Below are 18,172 nucleotides of genomic sequence, written 5' to 3' on the forward strand. Positions count from 1 at the left end.
CAAACTTAACAAATGGTGGACCTGGGGCAGGGATTGTTAACTTTCTGCCCTAGACAAGATTGGCTCAAGAACCGAAGAAACATTGCACTGAATGGGCACCATGAAGAGACACTACTTTGAGAATCTTGGGAAGGTCGAAGCAGAGGAAAGAAGGTGGTATCTGATATAAAGTTATAAAATAATTGACACTCTTAATAGATTGGGCTTAGGCAGCAACCACACAGTTTGACCTTCTTGAATGACTGCTATAATAAATGCAGTAGATTCTTGCCATTTCTGGTAGTTATGTTCTACAAAGTTACTGGGAACACATTAGCAAGTATGGAACCACTGCTCCTAGGAAAAATGCAGGGTTAGGTTTCCTGAAAGCCTGTGGTCACATTTTCATCAACCAATCAATGCATAACCTTGTTTTACCTGTTTCTGCTTAAAGATACCTTATTTCCTTATGTAATATAATACGGATTCATTAACATTGAACTCTTGACCATCAACACTAACTTAGGCCTGAACAAAGCTTACCTAACACACATATTTTGTTCTATAAGGTGCTTCTTGTGCTTAGGAAGACTGGAAAACACTTCAGCAAAACACTTGGGAATCATTTTAAACAATGAAATCACCCAAAAAGCCTTTTTGAAAAAAGACCACTAAGTAGACCACCAAAAAGACACTTGTTTACAGTATGAGAGCTTGACACAGTAAGGCAGAGTGTTGCCTTGTTCTTCCTCAACTGGGAACGTGCATGCCAGAGGACTCAAATTTTTCACTGCTCTGTCCATATCCACAATGACCATGAAAGTACTGTGAGTATTGATTTTGGAGTTACAAGTAAATTTCAGCAAGTAGGCAAATTTGCAAATATGCAATCCACAAATAATGAGAATCAACTATAGCTACAATTTACTGAACACCTACCACATAGCATTGAACTAGGTGCTTCATATACACACATATTGCCAAGTTTATCAACTTTTCACTCTTCAAATGAAATGCCTCAGAGTTAAAAATGGTGGACATATCCTGAGATCCATAGGCTATCACCAATAGAAAAAGCAGGACTTTATAATAATAATAATGTCATATAATTTTTTTTAATTAATTAATTAATTTATTTTTATTTATTATTTTTGGCTGTGTTGGGTCTTCGTTTCTGCGCAAGGGCTTTCTCCAGTTGCGGCAAGCGGGGTCCACTCTTCATTGCGGTGTGCGGGCCTCTCACTGTTGTGGCCTCTCTTGTTTCGGAGCACAGGCTCCAGACGCGCACGCTCAGTAGTTGTGGCTCATGGGCCCAGTTGCTCCGTGGCATGTGGGATCCTCCCAGACCAGGGCCCGAACCCGCGTCCCCTGCATTAGCAGGCAGACTGTCAACCACTGCGCCCCCAGGGAAGCCCTAATGTCATATAATTTTCACACCAAGCTTAAGGATGCATTTCTGGAGCTGGAAATTTATAATAGGCTGGGCTTCTGCTCCTTTTGGAAACTTCTAACTCAATAGTCTGGGCTCTTATAGAAAACTAAGAATACATTGCACACTCAGCAACAGGGATGCAAAGAATATTTCTTATAGGAAACATACCCAGCACTTAAAAGCATAATCATCTTCCCAAGCAACATGATGAGAAGCCAAAAACAGTCAAGTAAACAAAGAGACAAATATTTCTTTCAGGAATCCGAGAAGTTAGCAAGCTTTAGAACATACTGTCTTGAAGTGTCATGACTTGTGAAACGATGATCTTGTCCAATCATCTGTGCATCCACAGTCTTCTTATCTGCTGCTTGCTTTCCATTCAGATCAGTCTGGACTCTGTTCCAAACTACATGGTGCTTATTATTCCTCCTCATCTTTACTGTTATCACTATGTCATTCTCTTCCCAACCAAATCACCCTTGACCGGCAAGTCTCGGTTCATTCCCACGTCTTCTATGAACCTCTCTTAGACCTCCTCAGCCCTCTAGGTCTTTTTTTTCTGTGAGAGGATATGGACCACCCAAAATCTAGCTCACTTTTCACCTCATCTGTAAAAAGTGAAACAATAATGCACACCTGTCAGGACTTAAGCAGGATAGTGTGTGAATGCCCATAGCACAGGGCCTGGAACAAGGGATATGCTCAACAATGTTGGTGTTTCTGAACCTGAATGGTGTTTTTCACTTTGGTTCATACAAATTCACTTTTATTATTCACTTTTATTACCCCTTCTGAGGCAAATTTTATGAAGAAAAGGATAACATCACTAGAGACAAGGCAACAGCAAGAAAGAACATGCTTTGGGTCAGTGATTTCCAAATTTTGAACTTTCTGGACCAGTGCAAGAATTTTGGGAACTGACCTCAGGTTGCTTAATAGTTCCCTTTTGCCTAAAATCTCTCTAATAACACTTTTACCTTATATAATAGTTATTACAAAATAAACACATTATAAGGGCCAAAAGGTAAAAAGGACATAATATCAGAAATTTTTGTTCTGAAAATGAATGTATTCAGCTTCAGGAAAAACTCAACTCACTCATGCATCCAATTATCTTTTTGTTCATTCATTGGCCAAATATTTATTAAGTGATATGCACCAGGAATTTTTCTATATGATGAGGTACAGGGCTAAACATGACAGGGAAGTTTTCTGTATTGATGAAGCCTTTTTTTTTTTTTTTTTTTGTATCAGAACACAGATCTGGGAAAGCTCATGACCAACCAGTACCAATCCAGTCACTGGACCATACATTGGTTTTTAAGAGCTATGACACGTATTTAGTCACTGATGTCGGGTCCAGTCCCTGCTTCCAAGCCCTGAAGGAGGGAACAGGGAGATGTCACACTTTACAGAGGCTGGGAGTGGAGAGGCAGAAGAACAAAAGCAGCTCCTCTGAGCAAGCATCTTCTGGCTCTGGGGCAGTGAGTGTGCCAGCCTGAGAAGTGGACCTCAGGCTGGTTACTCCTAGTGAGTACAAGCCCCTCATAAAAAAATCCTTCTAGAAGTCATCATTTTTGACAATGAAGGGCAACGACATATATTTAGCCTAAAGAGACCTGAAATGTAGGGCACAAGAGATTTGAAACAGTTGTCAAAGTGTGGAGATAAACCCTGAGAAAAGTGAGGTGGGGATAAAAACCTGGCTCTATTTGGGGAGTTCCTCAGTTTGTTTCTCACCAGGATTCAAAAGAAAATAGCTAGGTGTCGTGAAATATGAGCTTTCAAAAGTGCTATAGAAAACTTTTAGCACTGTTAAACACTTGGAGCACTCAGCCAACAAAAATAAAACATTTGCTCTTATTCTGAAATCCCGAATTAAACTCAGGTCAGAGTAACTGTTGTGTTTCATTCTAGCATGCCTTAGTGAGAAATTGGAGGAAAATCCCCAGGGACTGATAAGCCCTCTGTAACATGTTGAGCTGTTGGATTGGATAGAGAGAACACCATATATGTATGCATATATATACATACATACATATATATGCACTATACTATATATGTATGTGTATACATATACACATATATATATATATATGCAATATAGTATATATACTATATATAGTGCTTTCTTCCTAAAAGTCACAATTAAGGGAATGTAGTCCCTAACATAAACTACCAGAACTTTTCACAATACTTTCCATATATAATAGATTGAGAGCTTCACATGACAATCTCCAGTGTCCTGGCCTAAAATTGATAGACTCAAACAAAGATACATTCTGTATTCCAGAGGAACTCTTCAGAGCTCAAGTAAGTGTTTACTGAAAACAATACTACATTTTCCAGGGCCTCACTCCTGAGAGGTCTTTGCCCCTGCAGCAACACACTGCAAGGAAGAGGGGAGAGGAATGTAAGTGCCAGCTTCCTGAACACAGTGGGAATAAGACCGAAAAGAAAATGATCAAGAAACCATAAGCAGAAGGTTCTTGTCACAGCATTTTAGGATTAAAAATAAAAAGATTTACTAAAATTAGCCACAATGTAAAACCCCAAAGTAGAAAGCTTTAACTAAGGCAAATGGCCTCCACACTTTAGACAACTTTATCAACTTCATGCTATAAACCATAGCAAGCAAATTAATTATTCCCAGATGCTGGGGATGAAGAATGCTTGCTGAATTGTTTTGCTTCTCAAACTCTTCAGTATAAACACACACTCACAGGATTGCATTCCCTTTTTTGGCTCCCAACATGCAAGTAATTATACACTGTGCAGGATAATGGTGGATGAGCTCTCCTTTGAATACCAAGCAAGTTCTGGGTTCTGTCAGCCTGTTAGATACCATGTCCACAAACATTTTTCTCTGACAGTCTTTAGTAAAAACTTGTAAACAAATTGTTTGAAGTTTATAAAAAAAAATTTCAACAGCAGCACAAGACTCATTTCAAAATTATTCCAAACTCCTTAAGAGCTGGAGAGGGCAAAGTTCATCTCAAATATAGTACAGCTCTTATCTTGCATCAAGAATAGTTTTCTCTGCAATCCCTATGACAGGGGGTCAGAAATCATATTAGTAGTTTTTACATTTTTATATTCTTCCCATTTTGCCAATATGTAAACAAAGAGGAAAAAAACAGATTTTGAATCAACTGTGAATTGAGAATGTGTTTAGGATTAAAACATAGATTCTCTGAACATGGCCAGAATAATGTGAGTAGATGGTCATTTTCCCATTCCAGCTCCAAATTTTCACAGGGCAAATGAAATGTACTTGGTGTTGGGTGAGTCACCCAACATGGAGGGTTTTTTGGGCTCCCTGGGCCTTAATACTTCTTGCAGTAAATAAACTCAGTGGATTTGTTTGGGGTCTTTATATAATGAGGCAAAGGTATATGTGTGCACACATGTGTGTGTATGTGTGTGTGTGTGTGTGTGTAAATGTGGTGGTGGTGGGGAGATAAGGAAGGCACAGGGAAAACCTCAGGAACTGTTAAGAAAAAAAACACATTTTCTACAGAAGGAAAGAAAGGTTCTGTAGTCCTGCCAAGTGCAACACGAACGAGGGAAAGTTCAAGGAAAGTTGATCTCTAAAAATAAATAAATAAAAGGAACTTCAATGAGAAAACAATATTCAGGTCAGGTCTAAGCCCCGAGAAAAACGCTCATTCAGAACTGGGCTGTCATCCTGCTTTTTATGAAGTGAGCAGCTGCTGGTTATTGAAACCAGCCCACACAGTTGGGTCCCTGCCGCCATGGCAACACTCCTGTGTCTGTGCTGGAGTGGCCAAGGCACAATGGGGTGGTTCCAGGGCCCAGAAGCATTCTGGTTACAGATTAGGGAGGGTTTTTGTTTTTTATATATATGGGGAGATTTTGATTCCTCGGTTTGTGGTTGGGTATTGGAAACTTTTCTTACCTATAATAAAGTCTGACTTAAGGGACAGATTTTCATGCAAATAGCAGCATGGAAGGAAAGCATCAAGGTGTTCAACAGGCAAATAACTCATTTCCAGTCTCATTTAAAATTCTCTTTTACATGTACACACAGCTATATTTAAAATAAAATGCCTTTCCATAAAAAAAAAAAGAAAAATAATGAAAAATAAAATAAAATAAAATTCTTTTTTACAAGTCTCTAGTAAGCTCTGGGCATTTGTACCTGGTCCCTTGTATTGCCAACTCAGAATGCTTTTGAAAAAAATGCTTAGTTTGCTTTTTTATATTTGTAGTTTATAATAACACATGGCCCTAAAAGGAAAAATTATCATAGTCTTATGAATTGAAAAAGCTAGCTAAGAATTAAAGACTTCGAAATTAAAAATACAGACTATAGATTATATATCATATATACAGAGCCTCAATTATTGGCACATTTAAGTATTGAACTCACCATCTTGGTTTCATTAGTACCGCAAGTAACATATTTATCTATGAGCTAAGTGTAAAGAACATTGCAACACAATAACCTCATGATGTAGCACAGTAATAGCATAGACTTTGGAGTCAAACTACCTGAGTTCCAGTCCTCTCATTTATTTGCTGTGTAGTCTTAAACAAGTTACTTAAATCCTCTCTGACTCTATTTCCTCATCTGTAAAATGAGGATAAGAGTAACCTATCTGGTAAAGATTATTAAAAGTATTAAGTGGGTTAATATTTGTAAAGTGCTTAGAAACTGTGTTTGGTTAATGTTAAGTCCTTAGAAGATAGACAGACAGATAGATAGATAGACAGACAGATAGATAAAGAATTTTAAAGGACCTCCTTCTTAAGACTCTGGGACATATTGCCTTTGGAATTTAGCACAGCACAGTGTTTTTGTGTACCTGTGTCCCCTCTCAGGAAATGTTAGACTTCTTATTTATGTCTATGGCTTATAACTCAGAGCCATGCTTAAGGCTCCTTGACTGAGCTGATTTGTGAATTTAGCCTTTTTGTGTGTGTTGGGGGAGTGCTTTGAAAAAATACATACTGGAGCTTCTGATTCATTTGGATCCCTACAAATGCTTAAGTGTTTGTTAAAAGCACAAGGCACAGTGCTTGTTAAACTGAGCAAGTGTTAAGATGCAGCCCTCAAGCTGGAAAACCTATCCCAGTACCCACTCATTCTAGCAGCAGCCAAGGAGTCTCAGTCTCTTGGAGATGGAAAACCCAGTGCCTTTTCACCTACATAATAGAATGAGATGCATCATTTCATTTCATTTTTCAAATTATTTATTTATTTTTGACAAATAAAAAGCAAATATAGTTAAGGTACATGTATATATGCCCTGTAATTTCTTAAAAATTGTGGAATTGCATTATCTTCTACAGCGGGCCAACCTAAAACTGGTCTTGTTGTATGATCCTGTTCTCCTGTTTCTACTTCCTTAGTTAAGTGAAAGAGGAATATCTGTTAGGTATCAATGGTTGCAAAGTGCTTTTACAGATCTTGTTTTGGGATATTTGAATGCTTTCCCACACAAATATGCTATTCTGCCATTCAGGGGATTTATAACTTTTTGGAATCTAGTGTATCTGAGGCTAAGAGGTTAACATTTTAGCCAATGTTCTCAAATTTGGTCACATGCCCTCGGTTCTAAGAACAGGGATCAAAAGTCATCCTGGGACCTCAAAGAAAGAAATCAACATCTATTTCAGTTTGCAAAATGGCAAAATCTTATTTTCATACAATGAAGGTTTTTTTTCTTCCTTTACAACTATTCAAAGTGGGGTTACATATCTGGAGAGGGGGGTATGCTTTAGTGTAGGACTGCATGCTGAAAGGACTAAGACTGAAATACACAAATAAAAAATTCATTTTTAAAAAATCAAGATCTCCCTGTAGTTTAACACATATCCTGTTTTCTAAGAAAACAAATGTACTATCCGATCCAGTAAAACTTTCTTTGGAAAATCTTTTGAAAGCAAAATTAGAGAAAGGCAGTATTCCATAGTTGAAGGAAACAGAAGCTGTCACCTAGAAGAAACTCAAACTGAGCTGAAGCTATGACAGTTTGAAAAGATACAGAATTGAGCAAATGGACTTTATTGTTCCAGGAGGTTTAAATGGAAACTTGAAAAAAGTGGTCTCCTTTTTCTATATTCTACTCCAAGAACTGAAGTTGTCTTATACAAGAATGTTGATGCTAGCATTTAGCTGTACTTAAAAGAGAAGATAAATTATGAGGTCCAGGAAAGCTGCCCTGGAATAACAGTCTGGAGACCTGGGCTCCAGTTTCACTTTGGCCACTTGTCAGTGTATGGCAGGTTACTTTTCCTCTCTGAGTTATAATAACCATGGTGACGATGGTAGTGATAGAAGCAGCAGCAGCAGTAGTAATAGCTGCAGGAGCAACAGTAGTGGCAGCAGGGACAGCAGTAGTAGCAGTCGGAGCGATGGCAGTAGTAGTAGTAGCAGCAGCACTAATAGGAGAAGGAGGGGCAGCGGTAGTAGCATTAGTATTCGCCGTAGCAGCAGCAGTAGTAGCAGCACAGCAACAGTAGTAGCAGTAGCAGTAGTAGTAGCAGTAGTGGCCACAGTGGTAGTAGCAGCAGCAACAAAAGCAGTATTGGTGTAATAGCAGCAGCACAGAAACAGTGGTAGCAGTAGCGGTAATAGTAGTAGCTGCAGCTGCAGCAGCAGCAGTAGTAGCCATAGTAGTAGTAGGAGCAGCAGTAGCGTTTTTTTTAAAAAACTTAAAAAAAAAATTTATTTATTTACTTATTTGGCTGCATCGGGTCTTAGTTGCAGCACTCAGGATCTTTTAGTTGCAGCGGTTTTAACAGCAGTAGCAATAGTAACAGCAGCAGTAGCAACAGCAGTAGTAGTAGAAGTTTTCTATTTATTGAGGGTCTACTGCATGCACTTGACTAGAAACTATACAAACATTATTTCCATTTAAACGCCACAGTGACCTTCCACTATAGGTATTATTACCCCCATGTAACTATTGAGGAAACTGAGGACCAGAGAGGTTAAGTGATCTGCTCAAGGCCACTTTGTTAATTAGTGACAAATCTGGATTTTGAATCTGGAACGAGCTGATTCCAAAGGCTTGTCCTTCTCTGGGGAAAAAATGTGGTATGGAGCAGAGCTTCTCAAACTTCAGTGTGCTTATAACCATTTGGAGATCATGTAAGAATGGAGTTTCTGATGCAATCAGCCTGGTGTGATGCCTGAGATCCTGCATTTCTAACAAGCTCCCAGGTGCTGCTGCTGGTTCTAGGAAGCACACTTTGACTAGCAAGAGGATAGTGGAAAGAAAGTACACTTCCCTGTCAGAATGCACAGCCTTAGTTTACTCATCTGTGGCACAAAGGGGTTTGATAAAATGAGTTTTAAGGTGCACTCCAGCTCTGGAATCCCAATATTCAGTGTGTACTATGGTATTAAGAAACCAGATCACACAGGAATGACTCTTAGCCACATGAATTTTTAAACTGGTTTCAGATGAGATTCTGGCTGTGCTTTATGTATCTTTCTGCAGCATCTCTGACAGGTAGGATCAGACCCTCTCACTCAAATTACATTATTGTTAAGCTTTAGGCTGAGCTAAATCTTACTGAAAAGAGTTCAAAGCACTTCTTTCCATAAGCATCTTTAAAGATTATAAATGTAAAAATGGTTTCTTAAGAGAAGCTTAGATGGCAGCTTTTTTCTTTTTAATAACAGAAATGAGAAGTCTCCAAAACCATAATGGTAGCATATCCATAAAAATATGTTAATGCTTCATCTTAAAGTCTAACAGAAATTGAGGTTTTCCGAGTTAACAAAGTAGACTTCATCACAGATGGTCTGAATGATAAAAGGAAACAGCACTCTAGTGTAGAAGACGAAAAACACTGCTCTTAGCTGAGCATGCTGAAAGCCTTTAAGGAAATCTTTCTACATATAGCTTTGCTAAGTGTTGAAGGAAAAGTTATTTTGATTGGCAAGGGCACTTCAAATGTTTTAAGCAAAGCTCGGGGTCAGAGGATGTGCAGGTTTTATGAAGAAGCCATTTCTAATGAAAATGAATGCCCTTATTAAGATGATTTTCTCATCATCTTGTGCCTAACACAGGACAGTGGCACCAAGTAAGGGGTTTTTGCTCTCTTCCAAGAGCTACAGTCTGTATCACTAAGACAGATGCCATGAGCTCCTTCTCCTGAACTCAAACAAGGGCAACTGTAGGAATAGGGCAGAGTCCACAATCTATAGGGTCTCTGAGTAAAAAAGAATTTCCCAACAGTGAGCACCATTAGAAACCAGAACTGGAATCCTTTATATCAAGGGCTTTAGAAATCAGACATAAATACACAACCATCTGGAGTGGCCTAAGTATATTTATGTCTAAAGGAATCTGATCAGGGGAGATTTGATGTCACAGTGTTTTTTATGGTCCTCAAGGGTGGTTCACATTTATTTAGCTAACTCTCAATTACCCATGGGAGTCATAGACAAACTTTTTAAAGAGGTGGGGCCACTCTTTTCTAAATAATGTCTCATGAAGAATCCCCAAATGTAAAATAGATAAACCCAGCGCTACTCCATTTAAAGTTTGGGAAGAAGGGTTGCCCTCAGACCCTCCTCTGGTCACCAGAGGTTGGGTTCCAGCTATCTATTGCTGCTTAACAAACTATCCTAGAACCTAGTGGCCCAAAACAAAACTTTATTATCTCTCATAGTTCTGTGGGTTGACAAGGCTCAGCCAGGAATTCTTTTTTGGGGACTCTCATGCAGTTACAGTCACAAAGGCCTCTGAAGGCTCTGCTGGGCTGGATGCCCAAGATCATGCCTTCACTCCTACATCGAGTTTCAGTGTTCCTTGGCTTCTCTCTGTCTCCACATGGCATCTCATCCTCCAGGGTCTTTCAGTGTGGTTTGGGATTCTCATAGGGTGGTTTCTTAGGTAATCCCACTGCTTACATAGCAGCTGGCTTCTAATAAGCAGGAATTGAAAGTGCCAGGCCAGTTAATGGCTAAGCCCAGAACTGGCACATCACTTCCACTATATTCTATTGCCAAAGCAATCATGGGACTTCCCAGATTCAGTGGGGTAGAGAAGTAGTGACCTATTGATGGGAAGGTAGCAATGTCACATTGTAGAAGAGCATGTGGGTTGGGAGATATTGTTGCAGCCATCTTTGGAATATGCCATCTGCCATAGTTGAAATGTACTCTGGTAATAAGAATCTGAGATGGTATGGAGAATCAAAGTTTAAAAATAATCTTAGGGTCTTCTTAAAAATCCCTGCTTCTTAGAGATTTTAATTGTGATCTTGTACAAAATTGGAAATAGTAAGTTAGGTTTTATTTCTGGATCTTCTTTACTGGCAGAATTATTAATGTTACATCCTATTGGAAAGTGTTATGAGCTGCTACTTATTTGGGGGGAGGGATGTGGAAAAGAGAAGGTAAGGATACTGATGGTGTCAAAACATAACCAATCCTCCTTTTCCCTTTTTTTCCACTTCACAGAAAGTGACTGGGACAGATACAATGTGGCCCTAGAACACTCAGGTTAGAGAGAGAGACAGACAGAAAACTGTAGCAACATAGCCATTTCTGCTAACTAAAGTGGTCAGCCAGCATTTTGCAGAGCATTAAAAAAAAATTTTTTTTAACATCTTTACTTGAGTATAATTGCTTTACAATGGTGTGTTAGTTTCTGCTGTATAACAAAGTGAATCAGCTATATGTATACATATATCCCCATATCCCCTCCCTCTTCAGCCTCCCTCCCACCCTCTCTATCCCACCCCTCTAGGTGGACACAAAGCACCAAGCTAATCTCCCTGTGCTATGCAGATGTTCCCCACTAGCTATCTATTTTACATTTGGTAGTGTATATATGTCATTGCTACTCTCTCACTTCATCCCAGTTTACCCTTTCCCCTCCCCATATCCTCAAGTCCATTCTCTACATCTGCGTCTTTATTCCTGTCCTGCCCCTAGGTTCATCAGAACCACTTTTTAAAGATTCCATATAAATGTGTTAGCATATAGTATTTGTTTTTCTCTTTATGACTTACTTTACTGTGTATGACAGCCTCTAGGTCCATCCACCTCACTACAAATAACTCAATTTCATTTCTTTTTATGGCTGAGCAATATTCCATTGTATATATGTGCCACATCTTCTTTATCCATTCACCTGTCAATGGACACTTAGGTTGCTTCCATGTCCTGGCTATTGTAAATAGTGCTTTGCAGAGCATTTTGAAAGAAAACAAAGTCTTCTTTAGAAAACTACTGGTAAAAACTGCCCTTTGAGGAATGCATATGCAAAGCCTCTAAGCCTGCCATTAGAAATAAGGGCCCTGAAAAAGAAGTGGAATCCCAACCTAGGGAGCTGAGGCAAGAGGATTTCTAAAACTTAGAAGAAGCAGAACAGTTCTTGGGCCACACTAATTAGGGGTTTCCTCACTTCCTTAGTCAGTGAAAAAGGGCAATAGACAGCAGAATCCACAATAAACAATATTTTAAATACAAAATACTCTTTATTGTATTCAGTTATATATGATAGACTATTTTAATATTAAAATTCTCATTTCAGAATGAGGATTCAGTTTTCTCATCAAATCCATTGGTTGCCTTTGTAAATTCCAAAATAAAAGGGCCCTCTCAGGTTTTAGTTATTTAGTACATGAGTTGAATGCATACTAATTGAGTATTATGGTCAAAACTCTTGTGTCTAGAATGGACAAAATCCTTCACAATTCTTCCCTCCAAGGTTTATTTATCTCTGGACCCACCACATGTTGCCTTAAGATATCCATGAGGATGATGGAAAAAGAGGCCAGCATAGTCTGATACTCAGTTTGGGCTCTATGAGTTACCCTCTCTACCCACAGCTGGACTAACTAGTTTGAACATATCTGTAGGCCAGTATGGATTAGAAAAATAGGTTCAATATATTTTATTACCTAGCAAAAAGATCTCTTAGAAATTGCTTAACTTATTATTGGCAAAATCTGCTATTACCAGGGCAGGATTTTCAGAGAATGGTTCTCAAAGAGAAGAAGTCTAGTCTGTCTTGATGGGATTACATTGTAAGGTTGCCCATATCCTAAACTTTCAAAAACAACTCCAGTGGGCATGAAATATCATGCAGATTTGTGTGTGTGTGTGTGTGTGTGTGTGTGTGTGTGTGTGTGTGTGTGTAGGGCATGGTTGGTGGTGAGTTATTGATGAGGAGAGAATCAGTGATTCCCAAGAGAAGAAGGAAGAAAACTGTTGAGCTTTGAAAAATAAACCCATGAGTACTTTTAAATTTTTTTGAGTTTCTAGTGTGTAGGAGTTTTACACATAAAACTTATTTTTGAATGTGATAGTAGTTTTCTATGATCAGTTTATTGCAACATGACTCTTCACAGTCAGTCTTCTGCCCCCTGTCCAGTTTTTCTCACTAAACTCCACCTTACCAACCCCCACTCCATGCTGAAGGTAAGTGGGATGACATTCACTTCTTCAGATATGCCATACTCTGTCACACTTCTGTGTCTCTGTGCCTCGAGTGCCCTTTCTTTCTTTGAGTACCAGGCAAACACCTACTCATCTTTTAAGAGTCAGTTCAAATATCACCTCCCCTATGCAGTTCAATATATTTTATTACCTAGCAAAAGTAGGTAAGGTTCCTTACCTTGAACCTTATTCCTAACCCTTGCCAGGGACAATTGACCATTCCCTCCTTGGTAATCCTTATTAATCTGAGTGTATTTCTATAGTAAAGTTACATACTTTATTGCTTCTTTTTATTTAACTGTTTCCTTTCCTCCCACCAAGAGGTAAGCATTCGGAGGGCAGCTGCATGGATCCTTTTAGAGACCTAGGACTTCAGTTTTTCATTCAATTGGGTAGAAGTTCTCAGCTCTCTCCAATAAATTCCACTCTTGTGCTCAAGTTAGTGGAAGTCAGTTTCTATTTTGTGCAACCACAGAACCCTAACGGTTGCAGAAATATACTGAAACTGAACCAACTGTCTGAGTAGAAGGGTCTCAGGAAGCTTAGAGCACAGAGAAAGGAAATCCAGAGAGTCAGCAATTGGCAGTGTCTGCCCAGTGCCCTTCAGAGGAGGGTGTGCCTCCCCTGGGAACTCACTCAGTCTGGTGACTAGAAAGGTATTCTCTATGTGGGTGAAGGATAATTCTTCGAACCTCTTCGTGGCCTGGAGGATATTCTTAGACCCTCCTCCACTTTTTTCTCTGATTCCATGCCTACCAGCTAACCTTATAATCACAAATTCAATTCTTGGGGTATTATGAAATCAGGAAGGAAGTAACTTTGGTAATTGGAAAAGAATATTCCCACCATAAACACGTGTATAACGTCCGTAAGTGAATAATATTGTACAGCAGTCCCTTGACAGTTTGGACAGTCCCAATCAGTTGTCTCAGTCTGACAAACATCAGAGTCCTAGCAAAGTTGTTTCTCAACCTGCAAGATTAAGACTGGCCTGAGATCACCTCATCAAGGTGGTGTCACACTTTGAGGCTCCACTGTTTCTCCAGATTATATTCCTCTTTCCTACCACGTCTCCTCATTTCACTGCAATGTTCAATAATACACTAGTGGTGGGTAAATCTCCAAGGCTCACATTCTTTGCTACATATAGGTTTAGACAGCAAGTAAAACATAATTAATTCTAACCATCAGCTATAATTAGAAAGGCAAGGGCATCGACAGTTGAATGGATAAAGAAGATGTGGTATATATACACAATGGAATACTACTCAGCCACAAAAAGAGAATGAAATAATGCCATTTGCAGCAACATGGATGGACCTAGAGATTATCATACTAAGTGAAGTCAGAAAGAGAAAGACAAATGCCATATGACATCAGTTATATGTGGAATCTAAAATATGACACAAATGAACTTATTCATGAAACAGAAACAGACTCTCAGACATAGAAAACAAACTTATGGTTACCAAAGAGGAAAGGAGTAGAGGAGTGATAAATTAGGAGTTTGGAATTAACAGATACAAGCTCCTATATATAAAATAGATAAACAACAAGGTCCTACTGTATAGCATAGGGAACTATATTCAATATCCTCTAATAAACCATAATGAAAAGAATATGAAAAAGAATACATGTATATATATGTATAACAATCACTTTGCTGTATACCAGAAACTAACACTACATTGTAAATCAACTATAGTTCAATTAAAAAAAAAGGCAAGCAAGCAAGGTTTAGTTCTACCTCTGTATGAGAAAAGGGTTAAGAAAATTGACCATGTAAAGCAGTAGTTTCTCTGTTTTTTTCTGTGAAATACAAGAACGGTGTTGGCATGAGCAACACAGCCCCATGTGCAGTTCCTGGCTTCATCTCTGTAACCCCACCCTTGCTTTTTCTCTCAAGAAAGCATATTAAAATGCAAATGTGTGACCATGATATTATTGGGATAACCTTAAGTCTTCTCTGATTTATTTTTAAAAGTCAATCATTTGCAAACTTTCATATTTTTACTATGATTGGTATTAGGTTGCTTTCAACACAGCAGTGTGTTCTGTTGAGACTTGCTGATGTACATATTAAAGGGAGAATGTTTCAGCTAATTATTAACTAAGTTGTTTATAAAACTTTTCTAGTGTTTGTAGAATTAACATGCCAATTTCACTCTTTCTTGTCAGTGCCAACAGGATGAACAGAAAATAAACAAGATTTTACTGAATATTAAAAGTTTTGAGAAAGCCCAAGTCACTTGACACTGATGCTCTTTTCATTCTGAGATTGTTGGTTTAGATTCCTCAGCTCCACAGTGCTTAATCCCTGGCTGCAGGTTGAATACTATGAATGTTGGGTAATACCTTCCTTAGGCCACTTAGGGATTTATCTAGTACTTGACTTGCAATTTTTGCCTCTAGAATGATAGACCTATCTGATAGAACTTAGAGAAGCAAGTGATACTTAATGAAAGGTCATAATGAAGTATTTCTCATGACAATATCACACAGAATACATGTGAGTTAGACCCTAAAGTTTGGAGTAATATGCTGTGCTGCTTATACGTTGCATTGATGGTTCTGGTACTGCAGAGTCTTTTAAAAAACGCTGCTGTGAGCCTGCATCCTGCATGCGTGGAATTGCCTGGGAACAGAACAATGAATTAAAGATGGCACAGCTCCCTTTGCTTAACATTTCTTATTTTTCAGGGGTTTGTTTTGCAACTTTAATATTATTAATCTACACAACCTTTTACTTTTCATTCAGAATTTATATCAAAATCAAGCTAATAAATTAAAGATGAGTTAGTTCATTGTTGGGTGGTTTAACATAGACCTAGTATGTTAATCCTGACGTGCTTGTTACTAGGATTTTAAAATTTTTATTATTATTATTTTTTCTGCCTCGTAGCTGTGGTTAGGCAGCAGCAATAAATCAGAACAAAGGAATGAAGGTATTGGGGCTTTAGGGAAAACATGTATTAGAAAAAATTGGTTTGGCACTAAGGGCTGTATTGCATTAAGATGGATTTAAGAGATACAGAGGTAAGAGAATGTAGACAAATAAATTGCATAAATAATCTGAGAAATAGCAAGTCTGTACAGACCCTGAGTAACCCTGTAAGCTACCATCAACAGGACTTCCTAATTCCTGTTCAAGCAGACCAAACAGGTACACTCTACTAAAATAGCCAGGAGAAATGGGCACATGGCTAATGCTAGGGAAAGTGGAAGGAACAGATAAAGCTCTTTAGAATGGCTCAAAGGATTGGAATAATAGAAGTCAGTGTAGAAGTCTGACATAGCATCTTCTGTGAATAGGGCTTTATTGCCACTCCAGGCAGTGATATTGCAAACACTCGCTGAGACAACCAGAAACTGGAAGCCTCACAGGGCAACTTGCGCCTGAGAATGCAGTTCTCTGCAGTAGGGAAATCACATTGGCAGCCCGAATACATAGGAGACAGGAAAGAGCATTTAGATAAGGCTGAGCATATGAATAAAAGACGTGGTGTGGAAGGTGGAGTTGATGGGAATAAGATAGGACCATTCCAGGGCCCCAAGGAAGTGCAAGGATGCCTGAAAATACCTAAAGAACGAAAGGAGCAAAAGAGACTTCTCCTAGCAGCCTAAATGGTACCTGAACTGAGAGATCCATATGTTCTGGAACAGATTATTTTCAACTAAAGCATAAAAGCTCTGTAGATGTGGAGAGACAGCTTGTTTGAAGCCCTGAACTTGTTTTGTGGCTCAGATATATCTGCTTTGTCTCTGGCTCTTTAATCTAAGTTGATCCAGGCATGCATCACGGTGCAGGGAGTAGACTTCGTCCCCATTCTTATCTTTGATGTTTGCCTAGAGCCCTTTCCCTGGCCCTGAATCCATCCCCTGCAACTGCTTCAGGCCCTGCTCCTCACTGGGCCTCTCTAGTCTACCTTTCTTTCTCTTACCCTTTTTAACTCACCTTCCTCAGCTTCCCCCACAAGGTGTATCTGACAGGATGTGACTAGTAAACCACTGGAGGTTATCTCCAAGATAATAGTAATAAATAGTAACCACACTATCCCATGCAGCCTGGCTGAGTTCTGTACATTGTCATTAAAAATGGGTATATTTCTTTGGCTTCACGTGTTTGCAATAGCTGAGAGCCCCAATTCAAGTAGAGGTTACCACTTTTTTGACCCTTTTCCTTTCCCTCTTATTCAAATAAGAATAACACATGGACTCTGACTTCAAGGAACTTAAAAACTAATATAAATGATTAAAAATAAATGTTGAAAGTTCAATAACAGGAAAGAAGTAAAGAATTGCTTAAAAAGCAGTAAAGGAAAAAGTAACAAGTCAGCACATGGCTATTTGGCAAATGAACGGGTACTAATTGGTACAAAAATTCAAAAGCAGGAAGAAAGACTCCTTCAAGCTGGCGAGGTCAGGGGGACCTGATAGGCTTGTCAAGGAAAGTTGAAGGTTTAGACTTGAGCTCTTGTGGAGTCTCCAGGGTTGTAGCTGAGACAAAGGAAAAGGAAGAAAGGGCATTTTATAACTTGGGAACCAATGAGCAACTGACAAGAAAGGACATGGACAGATAAGTCTCATCCTTTACATTAAACCTTGACCGTAACCTTTTATATATCTTCCTGTGAAGACATGTGTATCCCCATGATCTTGAACCAAGATCTTGGCATATCTAAAATTTGACAACATGTTTCTTGGGAAAGCCTGTGAAGTGTGAATTGACAGGAAAATTCTGCTTGCAGGTCAGCATATGCAGCCTAAGAAGTTTGTGCTCTTCAACCAGCCTGAGGCTAAAACCAGGCTATTTTCACTCTTTGGTTAAATGCTAGCTAAATTCATTTTAATACTGCACTGTCAGTATTTTATTTATTTGTCTGGATGCCACATTTCCTCTCCCAAATCTCTCTTGCGTAAATGATTTACTATTTGTTCCTAAAGCCGAAGATTTTATGCCTTTTCTCTTTTTTCTGATAAGAGGATATTGCAGCAGCTTTCTTTTTATGCTGCTGATGGTTTTTATTTTGTTAATTCATAGTTCAGCAGAGTAACTAGTTTAGTAAGGCATAGAAAACCAAGAGGTTCAGCCCTCGAAATGACTAAGACAGTAAATCTTCACTGGCCCATTATTGCATAGAACCCTGTTGAATTTACTTTCCTAAAAAGTAAGTTAGCAAAGAGTGGTTCTTAAATAGGTTTTACATTTTCTTAACTCTTCCAACTAAGCATATTTAACTACAGGACACTTAAGGTCCTTAAGATAAAGTTATGAAAAAGCAGTTTTACAATGGAAACACATAAATCTTGAAAAAAAATGGGAGCAATTC

Source organism: Balaenoptera borealis (genome assembly GCF_965194805.1).
Source record: "Balaenoptera borealis genome assembly, chromosome: 15".
In the NCBI taxonomy this organism is placed as follows: domain Eukaryota; kingdom Metazoa; phylum Chordata; class Mammalia; order Artiodactyla; family Balaenopteridae; genus Balaenoptera; species Balaenoptera borealis.